The 14,223-nt window shown below is 36.0% G+C and overlaps 1 long non-coding RNA gene across 1 annotated transcript; it reads left to right on the top strand.

Moving 5' to 3' along the window:
* The first annotated feature begins 286 nt into the window (after positions 1–286).
* LOC310922395 lies at positions 287–4,754 on the top strand. The gene is made up of 3 exons (XR_014592416.1): positions 287–334; positions 922–1,013; positions 3,501–4,754. It is a non-coding gene; the product is annotated as an uncharacterized lncRNA (long non-coding RNA).
* Positions 4,755–14,223: the final 9,469 nt, after the last annotated feature.

Here is a 14,223-nt window from a genome sequence, read left to right as displayed (position 1 = left end):
CAGTCTGTTTAAAGGAAGAATATAGTAAAAACTTCTTTTTGTGTTTCCATTTTTTTGGTTTTCTTTTATATTCTCCTAATTATAGTACAGTAGGACATGTAATTTGAAATAACATGCTGAGGTAACTGCCTACATGCTTGTATAGCAAGAATAACCCATGAAATTGCTAAATTATTATACTGGTAATAAGGCATGAAGACCTTCCTTGGTCTACCAGATCAGCTAGGTTTGTTGTTATCTATGTCTAGTTGTCACTCTACCAACTGGTGGTTTTGTTTTATCACCACAGGAAGGGGGCAGAACGGAAGGCAAAAAGAGAAGCTAGAGGAGCTTGGTATGAAAGAAAGTGTGTTCAGATGAAGCCAACAACATTCTTAAGAAAACTGGGGAGGAGGGTGGCATTGTGGTGTCCAGTGTAGGCCTAATCTGGAAATTAAAGAGGGAATTGAATAATCGCAGAAATTAAATTGGATTGAATTTTTGAGAATTTATACCGTGCTAGTAAGAGTACAGATTTTAGGAGAAAGCTACAGGGACAGGAAGAGAGAGACACAGAAAAAAAAATGTGTTTTTGATCTGGTTATGTCCCCAAAAGCTATTTACAAATAAATGCAGGAGATTTAACCAGCTTTTATAAACTGCTTTATTCTGAGACAGTATCTAAAGCCATTATAGAAGTTTAAGTTCCTGGTATTTAAGACTGGATACAAAACCTACCTGAAAATGGCAAAATATAAGTGGTTTCTAGGAGAGTATCTAGTGTGCCCAGATAAAAAGTAGTAAAAGACTGTGAGCTGAATTTGGTGAGGTATTTGCCTAGACCAAAGATGCTCATCAAAAGGGCAAATATGACCAACAGTTTATGTGTATATTACAGTCAGAAGTACCCACTAAAGTTCTTTTCTATGTTATTTTATATAGTGTATCACTTGTGTCCTCAGCTCCAGAAGAAATCACTTTTGAAGGATAAAATGTGCAGAAATGTGCCAGAGAAGTTTGTTTTCTACAAAAAGGTGAATAAAATAAGCTCGTTCAATCTAAAAAGTTGAAGCGCTTCATGAAATATGCAACCATAAATAAAAAGAGAAAATGCAACAAAAGCTTTCAGAACAAATGAGCAAACTGACTACAATTAATTTTCTCTTTGACATTGGAAGGCTTTCAATCTTCAGTAGAGGTGAGTTGTTGGAACAACGAACTAGTAATGGATTTACTGAATTCTAAAATTCCAAATGGAGGTTGATCAAGTTGTGACCAGGATAAAGACATGAGAACTGATTGACTAGGAAGTCCTGTTCTGATCCTAAGTGTAAAGGAGGAATGGGAAGCTGTATTCTAGGGGAAAAATAAGAATGTTTATTACAGAAGACTATAATAAAATTAATACTGGAATACCTTGCAGAGACATTATTTTAAAGAAAACAACTATTTTAAAGTAAAATATTGATAAATTTGTGGAAGAATTATGAAATTCTGGCCCTTCTAACTTCACAGTATTGTGTTTGATCAGCAACTGAGTCTTCAACCTCACTAGTTATAGTTGTCCAGTTGTATGTTATCATGCCATGTCCAATTTCTTGCACTCATGGGAATGCTAGATAATACCTGGTCTTGTTTGAGAAATACAGTTGCATTATGAAGTCTCACAACTGTAATTCTCTGACTTTTGAGTGATTGAGTTTTTGCAATCAGACAAGGCAGATGGGGGAAAATGCATATTCAAAATATTTTTTTCAAAGATCTCAGAGCCATCCCCTCTCATATAAAGGCCAAGTGGAGCACAGACCCACTCTTATATTACAAGAAGGTTATCTCCAAGAAACCCAGTAAAACATTTTGTCAGTACAGTATTCCCTTTGATTCTGCCAGCTATAAAATAAGATGCAAAACAGATTACCTGGGATCCTTAGAACCCAATTTTCAGGCAGCTTTTCGGTGTTTGTGGTGTTTGAAATGTTTCAGATTTCAATGCTTGCACAATTTATTTTTCATACCTTGCCACCGACAAAAATCCTTCTCTTTTAGGTATTTCATCTCTCTGCATAATTTTCTATTATTTGGGCTAGGTCAGAATTCATCCAAAGAATACTATAAAAGACCAATATTACTTTTTTTAAAAAAATGAAGAATCTTCTTTTAAACATTCTTTTTTTTTTTCCAGTTACAAAAATTGGTCTTGAATTTTTACATATTTTTTTGCTATTTAAAGATGCAACTAACACTTTTACCAAATGCGTTTCCCTGTTTTGAAGCGGAATGTTCGTAACCAGAGAGAGTCAGAATAAAGTAGAAACTAGCCAGCCTGATTGGCTTGTAGAACTAGGAATTTCATATATTAGTTTTGTTTTTTTTTTCTCTAGATTATCTTCATTGTTTTATATTACTAGTAAGATCTTAATCATTTGCCAGTCCTGATGCTGTGTTTGTTCTGGAAATAATGTAAAACCAAGCATTTTTATTGCCTATGTAAAGTTTTCTTTAAATTCATGTAAAAATCATCTGCTTTTGTCTCCTTTTGAATATTTTTTAAAGTGAAAAAAGCAAACCTACAGCTACATACACTTTTCCTGTAGGATCTAACTAGCTGACAGTATCTCCAAATCCCATTGTCCCTCAGGGAAATCATGTTCCTCTATCACCACAGTAGGGCTTGTTTAGAACTTTGTACCTACTTAAATTACAGTAATGTAGCTTTTCGTTTGGACTGTGCCTTATTGTGACATTAGTATGGTCCCGAAGAGCAATATGAACTTTCCTCCTGTTTTAAATATATGAGAAAGGAGATATTTTCTTGAATAATGATCTTTTTAAGGCATGCCATTTTAATTCTTGGGAAGTCCAACTGACATATCCTGAAGTGAAACACATTTAAGTGTATCTTGTTTGATTACTAGGTTAGTGATGCTCTGAGGGTTAAAGTGATACTCTACAATCGATATCTATAGTTATTCCCATCATTTATTAGGCTGCATAACAAATATGCCTCAATGTGGAAACTTGAGATTTCTCCTGGTTTTGTCTCAATACCATAATCTTTTACTTTCAGCCACACCTCACCTGCTTTCTGTAACCTTCATGTTGTTTCACCTGTAAACATACTCAGAGGTAATGCCATTACCAGAGTAATTGATTTTTGTCAAAGTTCCATGTATTTTTCCTACCCTTGGAATTTAATGAGCAGATCAATAGAGAAGAACTAATTATTTCTTTTCAGAAACACTAGTTTCAGTGTTTTCTAAAACTGGGAAGTCTCTTCTATTTTCTTTTTGTCTGGTTCACAGATTGAACAAAACTAAATTAAATTGGATCTGCTTCATTGTTTCCTTCATCAGCAAATAGATGGCATCTTGTGGCAGGCAGCTAGTAAAGTTTAATGATATACAGAGCAGGAACATTCACAAAATTTCTATCTTGTATACTATGTTTACCATAATGGCAGTTTGGTTTTTCTTAGCGGTGAATTTAGTGAATTTAGTCTATGTATAACGTTGATACTGCAGGTGAAAATACACAGCCCCTCTGTGCTAAATCTGCTTCACTGGTTTCATCCTCAGGTAAGTTCTACTCATCATGGGTGGGGCCACACCTGGAGCTATGTGTCCGGTTCTCACCAAAGCAAGGGAGAAACAGAGCTGAAAATCGTGCACTGAAGGCCCGCTGCAATGCTGAAGAAACTGGAGAGTGTCTCTTATATGGAAAGGCTGAGAAAGACAGGATCCCTCAGCCAGGAGAGGAGTAGGGATCTCACCAATGTACCTGAAGAGAAGATGCAGAGAAATCAGAGCCAGACTCTTCCGTGGTCCAGTGACAGGATCAAAGGCAATGGGCACAAACTGAAACACAGGATGTTCAGTCAGAACATTGGGAAATTCTTTACCATTTTGACGATGCTCAAGCACCATTGCAGGTTGCTCAGATAGGTTGTGGAATTTCCATACATACACATGTTAAAATGATGACTGGATATGGTCCTGGCACCTGGCTGTAGGTGATGGTTGGAGCAGGCTGTTAGACCTGGCTGGTTCCAGAGGTCCCTGCCACCTCTGACCACTCTACAATTCTGTACTTCGCTGCATAAACAAATATTTCAAGAGCAGAAAACAAATGTGTTTATTTTGGTTTGGCATGGAATTATTATCTTCTGTCAGAGTTCTAGTTATTAGTCTAGAAGTAGTCTAGTTGACTTTTCATCTTTATTAACTGAGAACACTGCTGTGAACATGCGTGTAGAATGAGAATTTATCAATTTCTCCATTTGGGCTATTAAAAAATATTCTTGAGAAAAAAGTGTACAAAAAGAAACTTGCTAATATCTTAGAAATACCACTACTAAATAAGTTCAATTGGCATTATGTAAGTCCTTAGAGTTAGCATTTCAAAAGCAGATGATAAAATCAATTGCTTGTAAGATTTGAGTTCTAAATTAAATTTGCAGAGACTTGATGTCTCTGGTCTTAAAAACTCAGACCATTTTTTTTTTCTGAATCTCACATTTTTCTAAGAAATTTATGGTTTCAGTTTTGGAAAATTCATTATTTTTTAAGGGATCAATCAATTGATACGACATTCTTTGTAATTCAAGTGACCAAGATTATATGGGGGGTTGTAGCAGTTTTGCAAATTATAACCACACACTGCATGAAAACTTCTTACTAGCTAGATATTTGTGTCCAGATGTTAATTATATATCCAGATAAAGTATAAATTCTAAGTTTGTTGCTTTGATTTTCCACATGTCAAATATTTCCAACTGTTCTAGCATTTTACAGGAAAACTTTAATATAAGGTATAATAAAATTAAAATTACACAATTCTGTCCCATGATTTTCTTGGCGCAACATAAACTTGCCTGGGTTTTTTCAGGGATTTTCCCTTTTTCTAAAAAAAAAAGCTTCTGTTTGTTCAGGAGATTTTCGTATGATTTCATTCACGAACATTAAACAAACTAAGCTTTCAAAATTTTCCTTAAATACTCTACAATTTAAGCTTTGCAGGTGTTAACTACCTTTTTTTATTTCTTTTAAACCAGAAAACACAAAATACTGAAAATAACATTAAAAAGCAAATATATAAATTAAAAGCTGTAAATAGAAAAAAAAACAGAAATTGACAACTCAAAGTCAATTACACAATTGCAGTGGAGTGTAAAATAATTTTAGCTGTAAATTAAGCAATTAAACTACTCAGAAGCCCACTGAATAGCAGGTTCAGCTGGTAGATTTATTTCATGGAATGTATCAAACAAATATAAGTAAAGAAAGCCCTCAAACCCTTTGTATGTCAGCTCTTAACAAAGGCAGTAGCCAAATTATGAAGTTAAACAATGACAAGACTGTTTTCTTTTTTTTGCAAAGATGCCGAGTGACTTACTTGACTGGAGAAGAGTGTTGTTCTTCATTCAATGGTTTATTTTCAAGTACCACTTTAGAGGTCCATAACACAATAATTAAAATTGCATTTAATTTATGCATGAAATCATATAGTAGATGCTGTTCACAAGAAACCATAATAATACATTTCCATTTCTTTATTTCTGAATGAGAGATTGTATATACCAGATTTAAAATTTGGTCATATGCAGTCTAATTTTGTACTAGATTTTTTTTTTTATTTTCATAGTGACCAATGCAAAGGAATAACAAAATTTCTGTTTCAGATCATATAATTAAAATGTTCTGCTCATAGCTACCTAATTTGCTGAAGATGACTTAGTTGGGAAGCTGAAGCTTTGAGAAAACTGAAATAAGCCAAACTGATGGCCTTCTATCAAAACATATTCACATTTTTGCATCATGTACAGTTACTGATTCTGTTGGATCTAATCTCCAATAACAAAGAAGAAAACTAAAAAGTGTTCCACCAGTTTCTTATTCCATTATCAGTCTCAGTGAAAGTGGAAATATTAAAGATAGGAAAACTCATGCCATAACAACAGAAACCAAAATTCTCTCTGTTCCAAGATCTTTTCAAAGCTTTTTAGACAATAGGCTAATGCCAAAAACTTACAAGCATCTACTTAAACCAATCAATAAACTCTACGATACCCCTTACAGCATACAATACTTACTTCTTTTATATTTTTACAGCTCAAAAACTTTTTATGCTCCAAATATTTCAAGACCTAAAATTCAACCATATTTCAAACCTCTGTCTGTGTAAAGTTATTACAAAACTGTAAAAATCCTCTGCTTTTTCAGTTCTCACAATGTTCCCACATTGTTAAAGAATCTTGCAGAAAGAAAGGGCTGCATTCAACACAAGATTAAATAACCAAAACCTTACAATAAATCTAATTAACAGCCTGAACAGTGACAAAAGTGCAGTAGGGTGAAAAGGATTAGAGGATTTCCCACTAAAATGCAACAGGACAGGGTTATACCTACCCAGCAGAAGTGTCAGGAGACATGGCACCAACAGTAAGGCATAGGAAGATTTTGACACATCTACAGACACTTCTTGCTATCACCAGGTTATGGGATCCAAGTTGGATTGTTTGTTAAGCTCAGATTTCTTCTAGGTGAAAAAGCACACTCTCTTAGACCTCTAAGCAAGGAATATGTCCAATGACCATGTTTTAACATTTAGACTCCAATTGGTAAATATCTAAAATGACATGCAGAAACCTCATGTGTTCAGCCCTTCCTTCAGTTTTCTATTCATACTTCCACAAACCCTCTGAGACCCAAAGGTGACGGCTTCAGTTTGAGTAATGGCTGCTATCAGCTTTTCACCTATGCAACTTGGAAAGGAGCACTGTAAAGGGGGGCAGGAGAACAGCCTATGAACCTATCTGCTACTAGTCATCACCTCTCAATAGCTAAGGATCAGCTGAAAAGTAGCTTAGTCAAATTTCCCCATAAACACCCTGAATTCTCCAGATAGGAATTTCAGCACTGTCACACTGAGACTGAAATTTCAGGAGGTCGAGGGAGCAAAAATCACATCCAGCCTCGCAGAGAGTTTTGGAGTAATCAATGACTGTGTAAGGAGTAACAGCTGTTTGAGATACCAGGTAGCATAACCCCTAACCTGAAGTCAGGGAGCAACGAGGAACAGTGGCTGTGCCAGGGACTGGGAGCCAAGAGCAAAGGACAATAGCACGGCCAGGAAGGCAGGGCAGGGACCTCTCCCCTGTCCTCTCCTGAAGCCCCAGGCTGCAGGCAGAAGGGCAGAGGTGTGGATGCAGGTCCCATGTGAGGCTCTTCAAGGCCTCAGACCCAAAGTGCCTTGGGGTGTGTCACCAGAGGAAAGTCCAAACCTCAGGAATGATTTTGGGTATATTAAAAGTGAGAGCACAATCTGTAGTGTTTTTCCTCTCAGAAACACAGGGTGGACATTTGCAACCTGTCATAAGGAAAAGGATATTGAAGGAGATGTTACAGAAGGCAAACAAGTGAGCAGTGGTTGAGGTTTGGAGACAGTACAGCTACATCACTGTTAGACTTGTGAACATGATGGAAGTATGTTCCTGGCTGGTTGTGTCAAGTGGCAGGACTTGCTGCTGGGCAGTTTCTGGAGGGCCAGGCACAGAGGGCATCAACACCACAGGCAGGGGGCCCTGAGCATGATACAGCTCCCAGGGGAGGCAGGGACACCCCCTCACCAAAGTTCTCCCAGCTCGTGCTCATGCAGCTCTACTTCCTGATCCCTAATCCAGGGCAGCACGGCTGCACCATGTCAGGGCTTGTGTGAGCACATCCATGGAGACCTGAAGGAGAGATGGATGGGAGAAAAAAGTCTGGAGCACTAGACACCCTGATTGACCTGATTAACAAAGAACTCACATTATGAATATTTGTTCTAATTTTCTTGAACTACAGCACATCAAATAGCACCAGCTGTACATCTCTCCCATGTGTTATTTCTTTAATTACTATTGTGTGTTTTTCTTCTTTTCTTCCACACCCTTTTTTAGATGGAAACGGCAGACAGCTGGAAACACACACAATTTTTTTGTTGTGTCAATATCCTATTATTTTACCTCCAGCAAGAAGCTATTAGCAATCTTATTGGAACCTTAGATTGCCTTTTTCTTGCTCCAAGAATGCAGCTCACATCCATGAAGATGCAGAAGCCTTAAGTAGTTCTCAAAATTCATTCTGACCTTAGAAATTTTTTTCAGATTATTAGACTACAACCAAGGAGAAGGTGTACAATTGATTCTAGTTAGAATATCTTCTCTTTGGAAGAATGCTAATCATCTAAGGAAAACTTTGAGAAGTAATTGAACAGATTGGAAAGCATTCTAAATAAATGAAGACCAACAAGTAATCACTTGTGTGAGTAGGAACTGCAATGCATATTCACAGTCAAGGTTGTATGAACTTTCAATAACTGCAATATTCTTCCAAAAATGTAGATTAAACTGTTTAGGAAATATTTTTAGATAAAATTAGGAAGTAATTTTAGATAAAATTATTTTTACCACTATCTGCTGATACTGGTAAAAGACCTGTGTGCCTCTAGTAGTAGATGATGTAAGGAACACATTCTTCAAATGGGAACAGAAAAGTTGGTAATTTTCAGGATTTAAGTTTAAGCCAAGTAAAATGCAATAAAATATAATATAATAGTCAAGTATTTCAGTATAAACTATGACAAAATATAAAGTAATATCCAGTTATTAAATTAATATAAAATTATGTACCTTAAATAGACTCCTGTTGGTATGGCATTAAACATAAAATGGATTCTGGATTTTTTTTGAAACTTATTATGGCATATATTTTTCAGGGGCAGGATTACATTAAACTGTGTTACATAGGAAATATTTTGAAATTCATTTCATAAATTGTCTGCCCATTTTATAAGTTGTGTGGCAATATGTAAATTGTAATCTTACACATTTAATTGTTTAAGCCATAATCTTTAAGCTAAACTTCCAACACTAAATTCATCAATGCAGTGAATGTTTGAAATGTTTGTGAGACAACATGAACTAAATACTTGGCAGTTGTGAAAAATTACTTCTACCTACTCAGTCACCCACAGGTTTAATAGTAACATCTAGTCTGAGGAAGATGGTTGTCCATACATCATCCCTAGGCCAAAATTATTCCGCAGAGACTCAGGCTCTGTTTCAGAACCAAATGAAGCATTCCAAAATTCTAGTTTTAATCTTCAGAAATTAACTGATCAGTGAAATCTATAAAACACAGGCTGTCTTTCAGAAGCAGAATAAGCATTCCAAAATTCTGTCCTCGACCTTTAGAAATAATCTGATCTTGAGTCTGAGACCCACACTCTGCTGTAAATATGTGGAGAAGTTGAAGAAGCAGGCAGGAGAAAAAAAAGAAAAAAAAAAAAAAAAGAAAAAAAAAAAAAAAAAAAAAAAAAAAAAAAAGCTGTTTTAAAGAAAGAAATTATTCATATCCTTGTCATATATTTGTACTATTCTTAACTTTCTCAGTTCATCCTTTATGTTGAAGACTGGGCCAGCCACCTTTATCTGTTAAAGATTTTAATGTCTTTAAATATATGTTATTAACATAATTCACACAACATTTTTCTGTGTAATATTTCAAGTTCTCTTTAATTCACTTTTACTTAATTTTAAAAATCAGTTTTATTTCAAATCTGAGTATCTGTAATTTTAGAATCCATTTTGTAATTATCAATTTCAATTCAAATGTTGTAGCAATAAGATTTGGTCTTCAATGAATAAATATGTTAATACAATTGTGGCAACTATAAAATATTTGTAAGTGTGAGAAAGCGACTGCTGTTTTTCTATAATCTCATTTTTGTTCAAAAAATAAAATCAAAACTAAAATCATACTAATATTTATAGAATAATACTTTAAGAAATATTACTTAGTAGAATGTCTCAAGCTACTAAATAATACAACTGTTGTATGTCTGACTTTTTGAGATAGAAGACCTGATAAAAATAATGTGTCTCATATTGACTGAAATAACCCAAAGAAACAGAATGATTCTGTGAGGTAGAAGTGGCTGCCCAAGGTCTGAAATGTATGAAGTTAAATGAAATTTCACTTGGCCTTGTACTTAGAAGTTCCAGGAGAGGGCTCCAAATTGGACTGCTGAGATAACCAAAACATTTTGCCAGGGCTTGTTGTCATTTCCATATTCTGTGTGATAGCATGAATGCACTTTTCAAAGTAACTTGTTGATTTCAGTGATATTTTGTTTAGCATTGTTATTTACAAACATTGATAGACTCTGGAAATACCTAACTTTGCTTCTTCTGTGGTCTTCATCTGCTTGGAAATCAGTACTCGATTAGCCAGTTTGAGTTAGACCTCAACATGTTTCTTAATAATGTGCTTAGGGAAATGTTTATTTCATAAAACAAATACCTTAGAACCTATGTTTATCTTTTTCCAATTTTGTTTATTTGGGACCATTTTCTCAATAACAAAACTGAAAACGTGTGTTTGTCTTACAAAAGAAAGAAAGGACTTCAGTAAATAAGATGTTGTTTGGTTATCTATTAGAATGTAATTTCTGGCTTTTAATGTCCTAAGAACACCTAATAGCTAAAGGTAGATGGTGCATTCCATTATAGCAATGACTATGAGCCCATGATTTCATCATAATTTGAAAGCACAGGTGTCAGGTCTAATCTGTGCTATGAATCAATAGGGCTCAGATCAATATCCATGTTCCAGCTACTTGGAAAACAACAGGCCTGTTATACCAGCAGTGGTGTGTAAAGAACCTACCTGTGACCCAGAAATCTGAGTGATATTATCAACAGGAGAAACCAGCTTTTTAAAGGCATGTCTCTAAAGACAATTTCACCACAGCTTCAAAACATCTGCTACAGCAGGAAGAGATAGCAACCGAGGGTGAGTTGTCTAGTACATGCCAGTGGGAGCAGTCTGGGAGGTTCTGTTCTGATGCCCACAATGAGAAAAGGTTTGACCATGTTGCTGTATCATGTCACTGTGGGAGGACAGTGTTTGGTTGTTTGCATATTAGTATAGGTATTAAATCAGAAATAGATTTTAAAAAATTTGAATTGCTGTTAATGGTATTAGAACATACCTTTCATCATAGATTAAAAAAAAAAAAAAAAAATGGATGTAACAAACAATGGATGTGAGAAAATTTATCTGTGGCCAAATAACTGAAGAGGGAAGTGCATATTGCATTCTCATGGAATCACAGAATCAAAGACTTGTTAAAAGTAGAAGAGACCTTAAAGACTGCCTAGTTCCATCCCCCTTGCTGCAGGCAGGGACAGGTTTCACTAGACAAGGCTGCTCAGCTCCATCTGATCTGGTCCTGAACACTTCCAAGGATTTGGCATCTGCAGCTTCTCTGGGTAGCCTGGGCCAAGACCTCACCACCATCACAATAATTTTTACCCCTAATATCTTATCTAAACTGATTCTATTTTAAACCTGTTTCTGGAAGCCCTTTCCCCTTGTCCTATCACTATATGCAACTGTAAAAAGTCCATTTCCATCCTTCTTGTGGGCTCCCTGAAGGTACCAAAGGCTGCAGTTAGGTCACCCAGAAGCCTTCTCTTCTCCTGGCGGAACAATCCCACTTGTCTCAGTCTTCCCCCACAGGACAGGAGCTCCAGTCCTCTGATCACCCTGGTGCCTCCTCTGGCCTCTCCCCAACAGCTCCATGTCCCTGCAGTGCTGGGAGCCCAGGGCTGGAGGCAGCTCTGCAGGTGGGGTCTCACCAGAGCGGGGCAGAGGGGCAGAATCCCCTCCCTCCCCTGCTGCCCACGGGGCTTTGGATGCAGCCAATATTTTTAATAGAACATAAATGAATTTTTTTTTCTCAGCTTTTAAAGCAATCTACACAGTGGCTAGAAGTTCCATAATATTTTGCTTCAGCAAGCATTGCCACTCAAATTTGGAACATCAGGATCTGCTGTACACAGTGATAATCTGTTTTATGATAATTCTTTTATAACTGTGTTTCATAATTGATGTCTACATTGAAATTAGTCGTATTTTTCTGTCTTAATATTTTAATTCTAGAAGTTCAGAGCTATTCATTGTCGATTTGTGGTATGGGAGGTTTATTTGTGAGAGATGTGAATTATATTGCAACTGGCTGTAAGAATATCACTTTAAAAGTTATTATTTTGGAATTTGAAATAAGTAGTATGACTGAAACCTCTCACATAACAGAATACCTACAAAATTGATGTATTCATCTTGTTCAAATGAAACTAGTAGCTTCTCACTCTCAGCCGCATTTTGGGAGAGCACAGAGGAACTCTTTCACAAGAAACACAAAGGAATTCCTTGACAAGAAAGAATCATTTTCTTATAAATGATGTCTTTCTAGCATTATCTCTTTCTGTTAGTGTTTCATTCAGAGGGCTAAATGTGCCTTTATGACAGGACTCATGCTGCAGAAAAAGCAGATATCCACTACTGGTGATACTTCTTGAAGTGGATGATCTGATTTGCTACTGCAAACATAGAGAAGAAGCAGTGAGACTCTGAGTCACCTCTGCAGCAGTTTATTTTACAATTATTTATACATCTTGAACTAGCCCCTTTGTTTGCCCAGGGTTAGGCCATTACCATAAATAAACTATTTCACTGTCTGTTTGGCCACCGCACAAATATTTTAAAAGCTGTGTTTGTGCTTGTTAACAGGTATGGAAAAGCAGAGACTGGTTCTTTAGTTGTCATTGCATGGTGCTTTCAAGAGCTTAAATCAGTGATAAATTAGCCAGGGTGTCATTGGGCAAGTCCATAATACCTCTTTCTGTCTAGCCTATTCTATCTCTCATTTCTTCTTCCAGAGCTTGGTGGAATCTTTATCTTGGAAAAGGCAGAAATCAACTTTTCTGTAATAGCTGATAAAGGTGTAAATGCAGGAAAAGAAGAGTTAATCAGCACATTGTCCATGACTACTTTATCAAAGCAAATTCCTCAAAGGGCAAGCTGGATACAATTTTACTGCCAAGAAGGTATCTGAGATGTTAGGCATAGCAACTATTTAATGAGCACCAAATTTTCTCATCAGCAGCAGACATGGTATCATGACCCGCAACTGCCTACTGGCCTAATCCTTCAGGGCTTCTCATCTCTGCTCTGCCAGTTCCCTGACTCTGTACTCTTCTGATTTTTATGTCAGAAAAATTTTGAGCTCAATCTTGTCAACACTTGCTAACACTTAGAGAAATGTTGATTTTACTCCTTTCGTTGAATTCTCTTTTTGAGTGTGTACAAGCAATAAAGTCAGTAAAATATTGTAGAAAACATCCATTATGTTTTTACATGAATAGAAATTACTTTTTTTCACCAATACTAAAAACCAGTCATTACAACAAGTCTCAACAGTGTGGGGTTTTTTTGCTATTCTTGCCTCTGTCTTCAGATTTCCCAAATTATGACTAGTGCTGCTTAATTTCTTCCTTTTATACCAGTATTGGGTCAGCTAAATAATTTAACCACAAGGAAGTAATTTTCTCCTATTTCAACATTCCATGTCTGCTGACAGTAATCTCTTCAGCTTTCACTTGGCTCAAAACTGGAGGTGGGACTGAATAGTTTTGTTCCAAATTAGTCAGTGCAATTTCACAAGAGTTCTTTAGGCAGCTGCCAGAAGTGGAGAATGTAAATATAAAAAGATCTAGGCCACTGCTTGAAACACTGTTTTAAACTATGTTATTATGTTTGAGACCAGTTAAAAAATCCTGAATATTTAAAGGCAATAAACCATAGTAAAGTAAATCAATGGAGTATATAAATGTATATAAATCCTAATTTATATCATTTGACTCTGGCCAATGTCATCTTCCAAACAGATAATAAGCTAACTCAAGTTCAAAATAGGAGAAACTTAGTGTAGGTGTATAATTTACATATTTAATGTATTATTTTAGGATGAACTGGAATTGCTGGACTGTTGCTACATCATTTGTTAGTGAATTTAAGTTACTTATACTCTGAGTTCAAAAAACACAGTGAAACTTTGTTTTACCAAGAATTCATCATTAGCAAACATAAGGCTCTAAATAAACACACTGTAAGTCTGAATTCGGCTAAGTTTATGAAACTATTTCTCCTTTAGATCCTAAAGCAGATCAATTAGAGCCCATGGTCAAATCCAATGTGCTTTAAGCATTATGTTTACTTAACAGAACTGGAAGATTACCTGTAGAAATACTATCTCTATGGAAGATTCCTGTTCAATTTGATAGTTCTCAGGACAGGCATTATAATGAGACCAGCAATAGCTTTCTCCTCAGTACTCAGGCAATGTATTTATTAAAACACT

The sequence above is a fragment of the Zosterops lateralis genome (genome assembly GCF_965231275.1).
Source record: "Zosterops lateralis genome assembly, chromosome: Z".
NCBI lineage: Eukaryota > Metazoa > Chordata > Aves > Passeriformes > Zosteropidae > Zosterops > Zosterops lateralis.
The sequence above is the reverse complement of the archived record's forward strand: the minus strand, read 5'-3'. Positions and strand labels throughout refer to the sequence as shown.